The sequence below is a fragment of the Heterodontus francisci genome, chromosome 22, assembly GCF_036365525.1.
Source record: "Heterodontus francisci isolate sHetFra1 chromosome 22, sHetFra1.hap1, whole genome shotgun sequence".
Lineage (NCBI taxonomy): Eukaryota > Metazoa > Chordata > Chondrichthyes > Heterodontiformes > Heterodontidae > Heterodontus > Heterodontus francisci.
In genome coordinates this window covers 60,421,185-60,437,515 of record NC_090392.1, presented here as the reverse complement: position 1 = coordinate 60,437,515, position 16,331 = coordinate 60,421,185, and the positions used below count along the sequence as shown (strand labels likewise).

The window sequence follows — 16,331 nt, the reverse complement described above, 5'->3', positions numbered from 1 at the left end:
AATTTCTGTTAGTATTCGGCTTGGCTGCTAGAATATTCTAACAGTCAAATGAAAATAGCAAAGTTACTTTATTATTAGCCTATCTCCGGTTAGTTGATCACAAAGAGATTCTGTGTTGGCTGTGGTAAAGTCTGATACCCAGGCTACCCTGAACTCCTGATTTGAAGTTGGTTTGAGTCAAGGAGATAAGTTAGGAATAAGAAATGGTGAGCATCATAGGCAACCTCCATTAATGCTTCATGCAACAACAACGACAACTCCATACCCAGGAGCTATAGATTAGTTGAGGCTCCAGTTCATCAGAACGGCAAGCTGCATTTGCAGTAAGGTGGTTATTCCTAAGGCAGGCCACTAGGTGGATTTTATTTAAATGACACAGTTACCTCTTCAATATAGAATTGTTTCTCTGCATCAAAGAGTGCAGAAATAGTCAGTGAGTACTGGTGGGTGACAATACCAGCAGCATCCCAGAGCATTGGCTATTTGTGGGGCGCGATGGATTGAAAGAAGCTAATTTTTCAAAAAGAAACACACAGTGTTACGTAAGAGTATGTAGCATCTGTACTACAGTATGAAGTAATATTTGTTGTAACACTCACCCTTTTGTTTTGCAGAAGTAGCTATTCCTAGACTTTCCCTATAGTTAGAATTGTTCTCTGGTTAGTACTTTAAAATCGTTATGCACTGTAGTACGAGCAATCGTGGAAGTCAGCACGTAAACATGTTTTTTCATTTTCTTTTTGAAGTGTTAACCTTGCCAGGATTTGGAAACATGGTCTGATAAATGAATCAGGAATGAGAACTTGAAATTTGCGTCCAGTTACCACAGAAAAGTAGTATCTGAACTTCAATTGTTTCTCAGTGTTGTTGCTTTCTTTGGCCTCCTTATCTCGAGAGACAATGGATAAGCGCCTGGAGGTGGTCAGTGGTTTGTGAAGCAGCGCCCGGAGTGGTTATAAAGGCCAATTCTAGAGTGACAGGCTCTTCCACAGGTGCTGCAGAGAAATTTGTTTGTCGGGGCTGTTACACAGTTAGCTCTCCCCTTGCGCCTCTGTCTTTTTTCCTGCCAACTACTAAGTCTCTTCGACTCGCCACACTTTAGCCCCGTCTTTATGGCTGCCCACCAGCTCTGGCGAACGCTGGCAACTGACTCCCATGACTTGTGATCAATGTCACAGGATTTCATGTCGCGTTTGCAGACGTCTTTAAAGCGGAGACATGGACGGCCGGTGGGTCTGATACCAGTGGCGAGCTCGCAGTACAATGTGTCTTTGGGGATTCAATATTTTAGACCTTTTTAAGTATTGAATGAACAAAATGGATTTTTTTTTCTATCTGCCTGAGACTGTTTTAGTTACAAAAGGCATGAGTTGAAGATCTGACTCATTTCTATCAAGGAATGGTGTTTGCACACTGCAGTGATGAATTTCCATGGCACTGACTGATGAGTGATTAACTATCCACTAAATTCTGAGCAGATGTGGCTGCAGCGTGTTTCAGTCTGGAATTATTAAGAAGTTTCTTCTAGGGCTAAACTGAAGATATTGAAAAATTATATGTTCTTTTTCTTTTCCTCCCTGCTTTGAGTCTGCACCATTCTCCTGCCCTACAGGATGAAAGCAGTGTACTCTCAATCCCCTTGTTAATTTTTTGTATCACTAGGAGGTATGTGAGATTTTGATCTGGCCTCTGTGTTTCAATCTCTTCCTCTTGGAAGGCACCTTATATAGTGTTCTCCCCTGAAGAGTCATAGAGATTGGAAAGTCACCATTTGAAGAATTTTCTAGCCTGTATAACTAAGCATTAGAATACCTACTATTTATCCTGAAGTAAAATTTCAGATTTGTATAAATGCAAATCAAACAATATCCAGTTCCTCTCTCAAAACAATTCATTGCTTTACTTCTATCTGATGGGAGCTATCAGAACTCGTTTGTACCAGTGACAACACCACATTATCATACCTGTCAGTGAGAAAGTACAATGATATTTCTCTCCAACATATGACAACACTGAAAGTAACAAAACTTAACCAACAGATTTTGAAGAGCAAAGATAGCCAACAAAAAGCTGAAATCTCAAACGGTCTTATGATATAGCAAGATAAGATTTTGTATTTTAACTGTTTGCTGTGCCTTAAGCTGCAGGTATATTCAGAGTCCATCTCTTTCATTGCAGTGGAAAAATAAAACTACGGTGGGGGGGGGGGGGGAAACTAAAGTATAGAAAAATGCCATTTGCCACAAAGGTGAATTCAGAAATTATTGAGGGGCTTAATGAGCGCTGAACGCACACTATTTATTTTCTAGTTGGTGGGATGGGGGGTTTGGGGGGAGCTGAAAGTTCCAGCTAGGTATTTTCCTACATACTGGAAATTTAAAAAAAAGTTGCACACTGTCATTATTCAAGAAAAAACCAATGGTGCACAAGAATGTGGCTTATAGGGACAGGTCTAGGTCTGAATTTTTGTTCTCTGAAGGGGACCTAACTGAATTGTCTGCATTTTGGTACTGACTGATAAAATATACCCTTATTATTATAATTTTTCACATTGCCCAATGGACTGTTCCGATTTCCACCACTCCCACAAACACACTAATACTACTTTCAAAATTACAAACACACAAATGGTTCACATCACCGTATTAGGTTGTTGTATTGCAGCGTAGTAGCATCCTACATATGGGAGTGTAAGTGCAATTTAAATTAAGTAAAACTCAGCATCACTCTAGTCTTCCTTTCCTTTTTATTTTGAAGCTTTAGCAATGCCATGTAGCAACATACCATAAGTGCTCACATAAAGACAGTTAAAGCATATCTTAAAAAGCAGTGATACCCATTCTTGAATAGAATAAAAGTTTAACATACAACAGTCAGAAAAAATCCTTTAAGGAAAATATTTATTTTTAAAGCTGCATTTTAGCAGTTAAGTAGCTTACATAACTTTTTAGATTACAAACATTTAGTAAAAAAAAACTTGTAAATGCAACTCTTAGCATCATATTTAAGTTTGATCATAACCAATAGTAGAAGAAATGAAGACCAATTTTTCAAAATTGTAAAATAATATCTGATCCTGTCTGGCAGGCGCCAATCCTACCCTCCAATTGATCGGAATATCCTCCCTGCACATCTCCACCTCACTTTCCTCCTTCACGGCATTCCTTAAGACCAACCTTTCTGACCAAGCTTTTGGTCATCTGACCTAGTATCTCTTTTTGTGGCTTGGTATCATACTTGGTTTTCTGATGCTCCTGTCAAATACTTTGGGATGTTTTATTACGTTAAAGGCAGTATATCATATGTTATTGTTGATTGTTTGATGGGGAAAAAACCTCAAGTCCTTGCAAAGGAAATCTAATTTTTCTTGTGAAATGTGAATAAATTGACAGGTTAAAACACTGAATGTCAAGCTAAAATGCTGATGGTTGGCATTTATAGTGTAAATATGCCTATTTATAAATAAGAGAGAGGAACTGGGAGGCAGATCAGTGGCACTGTCTTTAATACATGTTAGAAAACTATTGAACTAGTTATAAATATATATTTACAAATTTACTGACGTACATGGGCAAAAGAGCTGAACTCAAGAGGTGAGGTGAGAGTGACTGCCCTTGACATCAAGGCAGCATTTGACTGAGTATGGCATCAAGGAGCCCTAGCAAAACTGGAGTCAATGGGAATTGGGGGAAAACTCTCCACTGGTTGGAGTCATAGCTAACGCAAAGGAAGATGGTTGTGGTTATTGGAGGAAAATAATATCAGCTTCAAGACATCACTGCAGGAGTTCCTCAGGGTAGTGTCCTAGGCCCAACCATCTTCAGCTGCTTCATCAATGACCTTCCTTAAATCATAAGGTCAGAAGTAGGGACGTTTGCTGATGATTGCACAATGTTCAGCACCATTTGTGACTCCTCAGATACTGAAACAGTCTGTGTAGAAATGCAGCAAGACCTGGACAATATCCAGGCTTGGTCTGATAAGTGGTAAGTAACATTCGAGCCAATCAAGTGCCAGGCCTCCCCCACCCACCCATCTTCCCTTGACATTGAATGCTATTACGATCGCTGAATCCCCCACTATCAACATCCTGGAGGGTTACCATTGACCAGAAACTGAACTGGAGTAACCATGTAAATACTGTGGCTACTAGGGTTATTAGGCTTGGAGATAGATCAACAGAGAAGCTGTGGCAGACATTTAAGGGGATATTTCAGAATACTCAGAATAAGTATATTCCTACTATAAAGAAAAATTCTATGGGGCGGACGCACCATCCACGGTGTGTTTATTTATTTTTATTTATTTAGAGATACAGCACTGAAACAGGCCCTATGGCCCACCGAGTCTGTGCCGACCATTAACCACCCATTTATACTAATCCTACACTAATCCCATATTCCTACCACATCCGCACCTGTCCCTATATTCCCCTACCACCTACGTATACGTGGGGCAATTTATAATGGCCAATTTACCTATCAATCTGTAAGTCTTTTGGCTGTGGGAAGAAACCGGAGCACCCGGAGGAAACCCACGCATACACAGGGAGAACTTGCAAACTCCACACAGGCAGTACCCAGAATTGAACCCGGGTAGCTGGAGCTGTGAGGCTGCAGTGCTAACCACCACACCACTGTGCCACCCTAACATTAACTAACAAAGTTAAGGAAAACATCAAATTTAAGGAAAAGGCATATAATTGCACAAAGATGAGTGGCAGTTCAGATGATTGGTCAGAATATAAAGAACAGCAGAGAACGACTAAAAAGCTTAATCAGGAGAAAGAAATTAGAGTATGAGAGAAAGCTAGCTAGAAATGTGAAAATGGATAGCAAGAGTTTCTACAGGTATTTAAAAAGGAAACGAGTAAGTAAAGTGAGTGTTGGTCCCCTAGAGAGTGAGAATGGGGAGCCAATAGTAGACAATAAGGAAATGGCAGATGCAGTGAACAAATATATTGCTTCTGTCTTCACTATAGAGGATACAAAAAACATTCTGGCAATAGCTGTAAATCAGGGGGTGAAAGAAGGAGAGGAATTTGCTGAAATTAGTCACCAGGGAAGCGGTATTGACCAAACTGATGGAGTTGTGGGCTGACAAGTCCCCGGATCCTGATGGGCTTCATCCTAGGGTCTTAAAAGAGATGGCTATGAGGTAGTAGATGCGATGGTATTAATTTTTCAAAATTCGCTAGGTTCTGGAAAGGTTCCATCAGACTGGAAAGTAGCAAATATAACCCTTCTATTCAAGAAAGTGGGGGTGGGTGGGTGGGGGAGGCAGGTAACTATAGGCCAGTTAGCTTGACGTCGGTCGTGGGGAGGGTGTTAGAATCGATTAAGGAGGCTATAGCTGGGCACTTAGAAAATCTCAAGGTAATCGGGAATAGTTAGCATGGTTTTGTGAAAGGGAAATCATATTTAAGCAATTTGTTGGAGTTCTTTGAGGGAGTGACGTGCTGTCTATAAAGGGGAGCCTGTTGATGTACAGTACTTGGATTTCCAGAAGGAATTTGACAAGATGCCATATAAAAGGTTATTACGCAAAGTAGGAGCTCATGGTGTAGGGGGTAACATATTAGCATGGATAGAAAATTGCCTGGCTGGCAGAAAACAGAGAGTATGCATAAATGGGTCCTTTTCTGATTGGCAGGATGTGACGAGTGGAGTCCTGCAGGGGTCTGTGTTGGGGCCTCAACTTTTTACAATTTATATTAATGACTTTGATGAGGGGAGTGATGGCTTGGTAGCTAAATTTGCAGATGACACAAAGATAGGTAGGAAACTATGTTGTGAAGAAGACATGAGGTTGCAGACTGACATAGATAGATTGAGAGAGTGGGTAAAAATCTGGCAGATGGAGTATAATGTGGGAACATGTGAAGTTGTTCACTTTGGCAGGAAGAGTAAAAAAGCAGAGTATTAAACGGAGAATGACTGCAGAATTCCGAGATACAGAGGGATCTAGGTGTTCTAGTGCAGGAGTCACAAAATATTAGTATGCAGGTACAGCAAGTAATAAAGAAGACTAATGAAATGCTCTCCTTTATTACAAGAGAATTGAAAATAAAAGTAAGGATATTATGCTTCAGTTATTCAGGGCATTGGTGAGACCACATTTCGAATACTGTGTGCAGTTTTGTTCTCCTTACTTAAGGAAGGATGTAAATGCGTTGGAGGTGGATCAGAGGAGGTTTACTAGATAGATACCTGGAATGAGGTCTTATGAGGAAAGGTTGGACAGACTGGGCTTGTTTTCACTGGAGTTTAGAAGAGTGAGAGGAGAATTGATTGAAGTTTATGAGATCCTGAACAGTCTTGACAAAGTGGATGTGGAGAGGATGTTTCCTCTTACGGGTGAGCCCAGAATTAGGGGGCATTGTTTTAAAATTAGAGTTTGCCCTTTTAGGACAGAGATGAGGAGAAGTTTTTTCTCTGAGGGTTGTGCAACATTGGAACTCTCTGCCTCAGATGGTGGTGGAGGTGGGGACATTGAATATTTTTAAGGCGGTGGTAGATGTATTCTTGTTAGGCAAGGGAATCAAAGGGTATCGGGGGTAGATGGGAGTGTGGAATTTGAAACACAAACAGATCAGCTGTAATCTTATTGAATGGCGGAGCAGGCTCGAGGGGCCAAAAGGCCTCCGTCTGCACCTAATTTGTATGTTTGTATGGAAGAGCAGGTCAGAGGCTAGGAATCCTGTGGTGAGTAACTCAACTCCTGAATCCCCAAAGCCTGTCTACCATCTACAAGGCACTAGTCGGGAGTGTGATGGAATACTCTCCATTTGCCTGGATGGGGGCAGCTCCAACAACACTCAAGAAGCTCCACAACATCCAGGACAAAGCAGCTTGATGGGCACCCCATCTACAAACATTCACTCCCTCCACCACCGACGCACAGAGGCAGCAGTGTGTACCATCTTCAAGATGCACTACAGCAATGCACCAGGGCTTCTTAGACAGCACCTTCCAAACTTATGACCTCTACCACCTAGAAGGACAAGGGCAGCAGATGCATGGGACCACCACCACCTGCAAGTTCGCCTCCAAGCCACACACCATCCTGACCTGGAACTATATCGCTGTTCCTTAATTGTCGCTGGGTCAAAATCCTGGAACTCCCTTCCTAACAGCACTGTGGGTGTACCTACCCCATATAGACTGCAGCGGTTCAGAAAGGCAACTGACCACCATCTTCTCATGAGCAATTAGGGATGGGTATAAATGCTGGCGTGGCCAGCGACGCCCGCATCCCCATAAACGAATAAAAAAAATACCAAATTGCAGTGATGAATTTATTCAATACATTAATTTATAGCAGTATTGTGACAGTTGACCAATAATTAACATTGTTTTGTAGTTGGTAATCTACAATTTTGTTAACGTTTGAGTATTAATTTGCTGGAAACACTTCACAGTACACAGCTTGTTTCGGACCCATAAGGTTGAGTTGTGTTTTTCTGAATGGTAGGTGGGAGAATCGTTAGTGTGTTGTTGGTGCTAAAGTACACTAACTAGTGAAATAGTAGCACGTGCATTCTTGTTAACAATCCTCCACATAGTGAAGTGCCACTTTGATTCTGTGTTATCGGAATAATGCAGAGTGGAAACTACATAATTTGAATTGGGAAGGAAGGAGGAGATATGCCTCGAATTTAAAATTGTCATCCTTGTTTTCAAGTCCCTTCCTATCTCGGTAACCTCCTCCAGACCTACAGCCCTCCACGATCTCTGTGTTCCTCCAATTCTGGCTGCTTGTACATGCCCAATTTTAATTGTTCACCTGGAATTCCCTTCCCCAAACATCTCTGCCTCTGTACATCTCTCTCCTCCTCTAAGATACTCGTTAGAGTCTACCTCTTTAATCAAGCTTTTGGGCATGTTCTAATCTCCTATTGTGGCTAGGTGTCAAATTTTGTGCACTAGCACGCCTGTGAAGCATCTTGGAATGTTTTACTACAGTAAAGGCGCCACATAAATGCAAGTTGTTGGTGACTCACCGAATAACACTCTTCTGTCCCTCTTGAAAGCCTGCTGTAGCAGCATTGACAATCTTGTGATTGCATTTTATATACAATGTACATTTGCTTTACATACCAAAAACATTCTCTGGTGCATTCAGCCTGAGGGGTTTTTACAGTTTCTAGCCCCTCTGTATACTATGGTCAGTCAGTTTTTCCATTTCCTATTTCTTGCTTTGGCACAGCCTGTCTTAGTAATGGGCCTTGAGGGTGTCCACAGGAAATACTATTATAATAAATGGTTGTGGCATTTCCTGAATGTGCTGGACACTTTGCCGCTTCTGCCAAAGTCAAGTTATGATGAAGTTTCCCTGCAAGCTCAGTGGTATAAGCTCTAATGTTAAATCTCCCATGAATCAGTGCAATCAAGCAGCATAATTGAACCTAATTGATTTGTGACTGGAACAGGGTCAATTGTGCTTGGTGGAGCCATATAAAAGGTAAGCAAAATGAATTTGAGTGAGGGCAAAGAGAGCAAGGTAAGAGACTTACGATTGGCTGGTCGCTGCTTCCTTCAATTAACTAATTACCGCAACTGAGCAGGACATATTTCTGTAGCTTCAATTGACTGCAGGTCACAGGTCTTTAATGTACCTAGGGCAGATCAATTGACTGAAATCAAACAAATTTAAACTGAATTTAAAGTAATTGAGCAGCAGGAGGAGAAACAGAACTGGACCCAGCTTTAATTGACTACTTGTCTGTGCAGGCCAAGTGATTACCGCTAAATTAATGTAACCATGTGTACCCAAGCTCCTAGACGCAATGTGATGGACACCTGACACCACCCCCTGCCACCTCTGGAAAATGGGTGCAATCGGCGAGAACTTGCCATTCTCACCTGGGGGTAAGGTCAGATTTATGGGTGGGAATTGCTTCAACTAAATGGACTTTGGAACCAACGTAAAAGATCGCAGATATTCAACTCACTTATGCTTCAAATTCCATGATCATTAGCACCAGTTCGTGTCTCTGCAAAAGTGCATTTGTGTTGAGTCACCATGTATGCTGTTGGTTTAATTGCTGATCATAAAACCTACTGACGTCATAATTGTGTTGACAGTATTTTTTATTGAAACCTTTATTCGTACAGCACTTGATGTTTACTCATGAGCATTCTCCGTTTGGCCCAGTTAATGGCCAGATGTGTTTAAAAATGCAAGTTCATTTCTGGAGTTTGGAACTCATTGCTGATAAATTAGGTAACAGCTTAGTATATTAATGAAATCCCAAGAATCCAGAACAGAATTGGCACAATCAGGTAGGACAGCCATCACTAAGTTGATTGTATTGGAATCCCCATAACGAATTTTGAACAGGTTGAACACATTTTGCTAAGTGCAGCTCTTGTAGTGAGTTCCAATAATAAAAGACCCTACCTAGAATTCGAACTCACTAGTCAGGCAGTTGGGATTGTAATAAACTGTTAATTCTGTATATGAAGTGCCATAAAAAAATAAAATGTTTCCATCTGTGTTCACTGATTCAGGGATAAGAATGCTGTTGAGTTGCCAGCAATGGTAAACACCTAGTACTATCCCAGCATCACAACCTAAACTGCACCCATCAAGCAGTCCACACTTGAAATGTTAACTCATTTTGTTCTCTCCATGGATGCTACCTGAACTGCTAAATGTTTCTAGTATTTTCAGAAAGCGAGAACAGGCTCTATGACATTGTTGCAGCGTCTGAGGGGATCTAAAGAATTTCGGCAATTTTTTTTTAATTGGGGGAAGGAACGGATTTTTGAAGTGTTGAATAGAAATAAACACAATGATAAAATAAATAGCTGATTTCTCTAGAAGAGATCCTGATGTTGAGATTTTCTGTGCAGGTTTTAGTGTTTAGATTTTATTTCACACATTTGAATAAATGTAACAGCTAAGTGCTAATACTTTAGATCTATGAGCAAAGAAACCTTTCAGCGATTTACATGAACTGTTGGCTAATATATGTGACAATATCCAACACACATTGAAGAGTTGCTTTGTGCATTAATAGCATTAAAATTAAATTAGGCTTTAAAAAATACGGTAGCAGCAGAGCTTGCACCTCATGACTTGCCAGGAAAAGAACAGTAAGACCTGAACAACATTTAGACTTGGGTTCATATGTGGCAAATAACATTTGCATTGCACAAGCTCCAGGTAATGACCATCTCCAACAAGAGAAAATCTAACCATTTTCCCTTGACATTCAATGGCATTACTATTGCTGAATCCTCCACCATTAACATCCTGGGGAGTTACCATTGACCAGAAACTTAACTGGACCAGCCATATAAATACTGTGACTACAAGAACATTCTCTGGTGCATTCAGCCTGAGGGGTTTTAACAGTTTCTAGCCCCTCTGTATACTATGGTGGGAGGGCCTTACACATTGATATTTTCCCATTCAGTCAGAGGCTAGGAATTCTGGAGCGAATAACTCACTTCCTGACTCCCCAAAGCCTGTCCACCATCTACAAGGCACAAGCCAGGAGTGTGATGGAATAACCTCCACTTGCCTGGATGAGTGCAACTCCAACAACACTCAAGAAGCTCAACACCATCCAGGGCATCATCCATCAGCCTGCTTGATTGATATTTTCCCATTCAGTCAGAGGCTAGGAATTCTGGAGCGAATAACTCACTTCCTGACTCCCCAAAGCCTGTCCACCATCTACAAGGCACAAGCCAGGAGTGTGATGGAATAACCTCCACTTGCCTGGATGAGTGCAACTCCAACAACACTCAAGAAGCTCAACACCATCCAGGGCATCATCCATCAGCCTGCTTGATGGCACCCAACCCACTACCTTCAACATTCACTCCCTCCACCACTGGCACACAGTGGCAGCAGTGTGTAAAGTCTATGAGACGCACTACAGAAACTCACCAAGGCTCCTTCCACAGCACTTTCCAAACCTGCAACCTCTACCAACTAGAACAACAAGAACAGCAGACACATGGGGACACCACGACCTACAAGTTCCCCTCCAAGTCAGACTTGGAACTGTATCGCTGGTTCTTCACTGTGCTAGGTTAATATCCTGGGAATTCCTCCTCAACAGCACTGTGGTTGTCCCTATACCCGATGGACTGCAGCGTTTCAAGAAAGCGGCTGACCCCCACCTTCTCAAGGAGAATTTTAGATTTTAGAGATACAGCACTGAAACAGGCCCTTCGGCCCACCGAGTCTGTGCCGACCATTAACCACCCATTTATACTAATCCTACACTAATCCCATATTCCTACCACATCCTCACCTGTCCCTATATTCCCCTACCACCTACCTATACTAGGGGCAATTTATAATGGCCAATTTACCTATCAACCTGCAAGTCTTTTGGCTGTGGGAGGAAACCGGAGCACCCGGAGGAAACCCACGCAGACGCGGAGAACTTGCAAACTCCACACAGGCAGTACCCAGAATTGAACCCAGGTCGCTGGAGCTGTGAGGCTGCAGTGCTAACCACTGCACCACTGTGCCGCCCTATTAGGGATGGGCAATAAATTCTGGCCTTGCCAGTGATGCCCACATCTCACGAATGAATTTAAAAATTTCTACTGCCCTGGGAGAGAGGAGGAAATGGGGTCTCCTCTCCTCCAATGCTGGCAGCACCTGCCCCACATCAATCAATGCTCACATCAGTGCACTGAATTAAACTCTTGTTGTTTTGGAGGTGGGTAAAAAAATATAAAGCCAATTTTGAGGTCTCATTCTCAGTAATAAATGGAGAAGTACTGGCATCGATAGTGATCAGTCTCTTTTTTTGCTGACCCTACTTGCAGAATGGATTTTATTCTTGAGAGATGGTGATTTGACAGACACCTTGAAAACTTCTCATGGCCACTCAGGGGGCCATGAACCCCAGTTGAGAACCCCTTCGCTACAGGATATCAATGTTTGTGTTGTTGAACCTGGGAATTTTCCTTCACAGACAAAGAGCTGAATAGTGGTGATGGATTAATATTCTGGAGTTCAGTTTGATAATCTTTGGGAATTGGGGAGTATTAGTGCAGAATGTTCTTTCAGTGGACTAAATAGGAAGAACCCATTTCATGCTTTTGTAGATTGTACAAGATTTGTGGAAGGAGAAGGCTGTTATGGACTGATACTTTTTGAATCAGAAAGCATGGAATGAGGAAAATACATTCCAATGGTGTGTGGTTTAGCACCTCCAGGCAAGTTTAGATTATGTTAATCAACAATTAAGACCAAATTTATGTGCCAGATTCAGACTTTCAAATAGGCTTGTCTTTTTAGCAGGGCATTCATTTAGCCTGTTTTCGCCCTTTGGTCAAAATAACCCCCAAGTTTTGCAGTTAATGCGAGCCTAGTCAAAAAGTAAAAGGATGGGGCAGTCATTTTTTTATTTTTGTATGTGTTTGAAAGAGTTACTGGGTTTGACTTTTGCTGAATGGTTGCTGCTCAGTGATGTGTAAAGTGATATATGTTTCCTGCCCATATTTGTTGAAGAGATTACTTAGGGAGGGTTAGCTGTATTTCTGTCCAAGGTTAATTTGCCATATTGATGGTGATGGGGCAAATCAACTTACCGACAACAATTCGCAAAGGATAAAGGACTTGATTCAGAAGACCTGGGCTAGGCATCTGGGAAGTGGACTTGATAATTTGGAATACATCTCATAAAATGTTTATTTCAAATTATACCTGCCACCAGTGCTAGAAAATAGCTTCTGTCGAAAATGTAAGACTATTTTCACCGATAATGCCAAACTGTCTGCCCAACTGAAGATCCAGTTTGTGGATAAGCACATTGGCCTGGAGTTTCTGCTAGTTGCACATTTTTTGGGGGCCAAAAAATGGCCAAAACAGCACACAAGATGGAGGAATTTCAAGCACAAATTATGCCCAGTGCAAATTGAGTTGCTGCGATCAATTGTATTACAGTGCTGTAAACCATCTCTGCCCACAAAACTGGCTATGCCCCCAGATTGAATTAATGAGTAAAGTATTAGTATTTAGTATTAGAGATACAGCACTGAAACAGGCCCTTCGGCCCACCGAGTCTGTGCCGACCATCAACCACCCATTTATACTAATCCTACACTAATCCCATATTCCGACCAAACATCCCCATCTGTCCCTATATTTCCCTACCACCTACCTATACTAGTGACAATTTATAATGGCCAATTTACCTACCAACCTGCAAGTCTTTTGGCTTGTGGGAGGAAACCGGAGCACCCGGAGAAAACCCACGCAGACACAGGGAGAACTTGCAAACTCCGAGTTTACACTAAATTGCGCCCATTTGCAGGCTGTTGAGGGGACTCTAAAAATTAAGCTTTTTTTAAGCTCAAGGACACTATTAGGCACCTTTAAAAGCTTTTGACTATTGAAAAATATTTATCTTACTCAAGAGCATATATCAATGAAACTAGTAAATGGTTCTGTGTATTTTTCTGAAGTCTTTTTCAATTACTAAAATTGGGTTACTCTGAGATGGATTAGATATTCTGGTTAAAAATTATTTTGGGTGATAACCCCATTTTTAGCTGTATTAATAAAACTGCAGCAGGTTACCAATCTTAAATGTATCCAGGAATATTTTTAATACAATTTTAAAAAAATTACATTTGAAAATTGTGTCCATTTACACTGGTTCGTGGAAGATTTGATGTTCAGCAATGTACAAATGAGTTTGAGTGGAAACTTGAGCAAGAAGTACAATTCAGAAAACAAAAACGAATGCAATTTTGAACTAAATTTGCACCTGGACTGCCAATTGCAGTCAGAGCAGAAACTCCTGGCCATTTTATATTGATCCAAATTAGTTGGGTTCACACAATAAAACTATGACATTTGTTTAGTGGATTATTTTCAATGTTACTGCGTTATTTCAAGTATATAACAAAAATATGTGAGAGATCATTGTTGCAGCTTCATTCAGATTTGGATTATATAAGATGTGACATGCAATGAATCAGAAATGACTATTTCTGCTGGTTTCCACATCTTTGATTGCTTTTAGGTTCCTCTTCGGTGCAAGGTGTAGAATATCTGCTATGTGATGCTACTTTGAGGATGTCTTACCCAGAGTTACAGACTTTTATTTGTTGGTTACCAGGAAGAGCTGTGATGCTTTGACAAGCTAACCAGCTTTCTAATATATACATATTCACCTATCTTCGATCAATTGTACTATTCTAATTCCAGATCTCTCTACAGCATATCTAACTCCTTGTCATATTTTATATCATTCTTTTAAAGACTGTTTTTGATCAAACTTCAAGCAACTGATTTTTTTGTGGGATCCTGTTATTTTCGTTTTGCAGCACATATGGCTCTTTATATATCTGCTTATATTGGTGTTAATTAAATACTGTGGGCAGGGGTTATTGTTTGGGAGAGAGATGTAAATCAAAAAATATACCAGCAGTGTATAACAAGTTCATGACACCTTCGTGTTGCTCCTTCCTGGTCTTTTTTGAACTTATCATTTTTTAATTCTGTTGGATGACTGGAAACATGTTTGCAAGTTCAAATTTCTAAGTCAGGGTAGCAGTGACCTTGTACTAGATGCATACTTGCACTGGTCTAGTTCTACTTAACAGAAGTTCCTATTGCCAGATTCTTCCACTCATATTTCTCCTCTTAGGGTCCCCACTATTGCCTGTTATTTTGGAAACATGACATCTGATTAAGGATGTAGTGTGACATCTGCAAAGCATCAAGTCTTTTGTGATCTCAGGCTGGGGTTCAAGGCATTTCCTGTCGCTGACTTGAATGAAATCCATAGAGTCTACACAGTGAGAAACAAAGAAAGACCTAGTGGTTTGTGAGTTATGAAAGTTTAACTCCTGAGTGAATTCATTCAATATCATTACCATGGATTAGTAGGATACCCTTATTTACACAGTTCCTGGTCTCAACCATGTTAGCAGTTGGGGACATTTCAAGAAAAGACTGTTACTTTCTGATCGAAGACTAAGAGAGAGTCACTGCTTCTCACTTTTGTGCACTTTCCAGTATTCAGTTGTATAGTAGAAGCTTGGAACCAGGTCAGCTGCTCTGTTCTCTCCATGAGATATTGTGTGGTAGAATAGAAATCACAAAAGGGAAGCTATGAAAAATTACTCATGATAGTGACACTTAGTGATGCAACTGCACAAAGTAACCATCTTGCTGTCTCTTCCTGTCTTCAAACGCTGATCTACTGTGAGTGCTAAGAATAGTATTTCTGAAACACGGCAGATGCAAGCCTACTTCAACCGTGGCTTAGAAATTGAAAATCTCAGTCATCTTTCCAGCTATCCGGCAAAATCAAGAAGATCATAATATGATGACGTGGAAATTTCCAAGCCTATCCCCAAATGGGACACTAACCACTGTGGAGTGAGAACACTGAAGAGAGCTTCATGGAGGAGCCATGTAAATGAAGATTATTTGAAAGTGAAACTTGGGTAAAGAAAATTGAGGGCAGGAGGTGACTGTGCTATTGGTGATACTATGTACCTGTTGATACCTTCTTCTCCAATGGAATAGTGAATTGCAATTCAAATGTCACTGTGTGTGACTGTGAAATCTAAGATTAGTTTACAGTTTCAAAAACACTCCTTTCCTGTTGTGTAATATTGATATAAATGGGCTCTGTTTACATTTCATAGACTTACTCTTTTAATCCTGTGCTTGGAAGGTTTGTGAGTTTGATTGTTTTCACTCTCCTGCTAGTGGACTAAACAACTTTCCTTATCAATCATAACAACAGAGCTGACAAGCTAGACTTCAATATGATAGTGTTATTTCTTTGAAGGTGTATGCAGTAAACTCAGAAGTCAGAGGGGCAGTATGACCACAGAAAGTGTGATGGAATCAGTGCAGAACTGTTGAAGTCAACTGCAGTTGGTTAAAGGGAAATTGTGAACCATTCTACATTTACACAAAAAAAATTATAGGGGGTGTATATGAAGGGGTTAAAATAGTCTGTAAATGGCAAACCTTCTTACAGCATAGCAGTTTGTCATCTGTTTGTTCTGCATTTTATCTGGATTACAGAGAAACAGAGCCTGAAGTTCACTCACCCTGTGAACTTGGTGCCTTTCCTCCCTTGCAATAAGTATCACATCTGGTTTCAGTTTTATCTGGTACTCTCTCTGAATCATCGTGCACTGTTTATGAAGGTGTCCACCCTTATAACGTATGTTAGCTGGCGGCAGTCTGATAAATTGTACTGCAACAGAGGAAAGTTCTGTCTTTTTGTGAAGTTAAAATAATCTGAGTCACTCTCTGCAGTGACTGTTGTGGAGGAGGGGAGAGCCTGTTTATGTACCAACAGGTCCCAGAGTTTATTGTTTGCC

The 16,331-nt window shown here is 40.9% G+C and overlaps 1 protein-coding gene across 13 annotated transcripts in view; it reads left to right on the top strand.

Annotated features, from left to right (window-relative positions):
* gramd1ba (GRAM domain containing 1Ba) overlaps positions 1-16,331 on the top strand; it is a 590,058-nt gene that overhangs the window by 496,294 nt on the left and 77,433 nt on the right. The gene's annotated exons all lie outside the window — the stretch shown is intronic.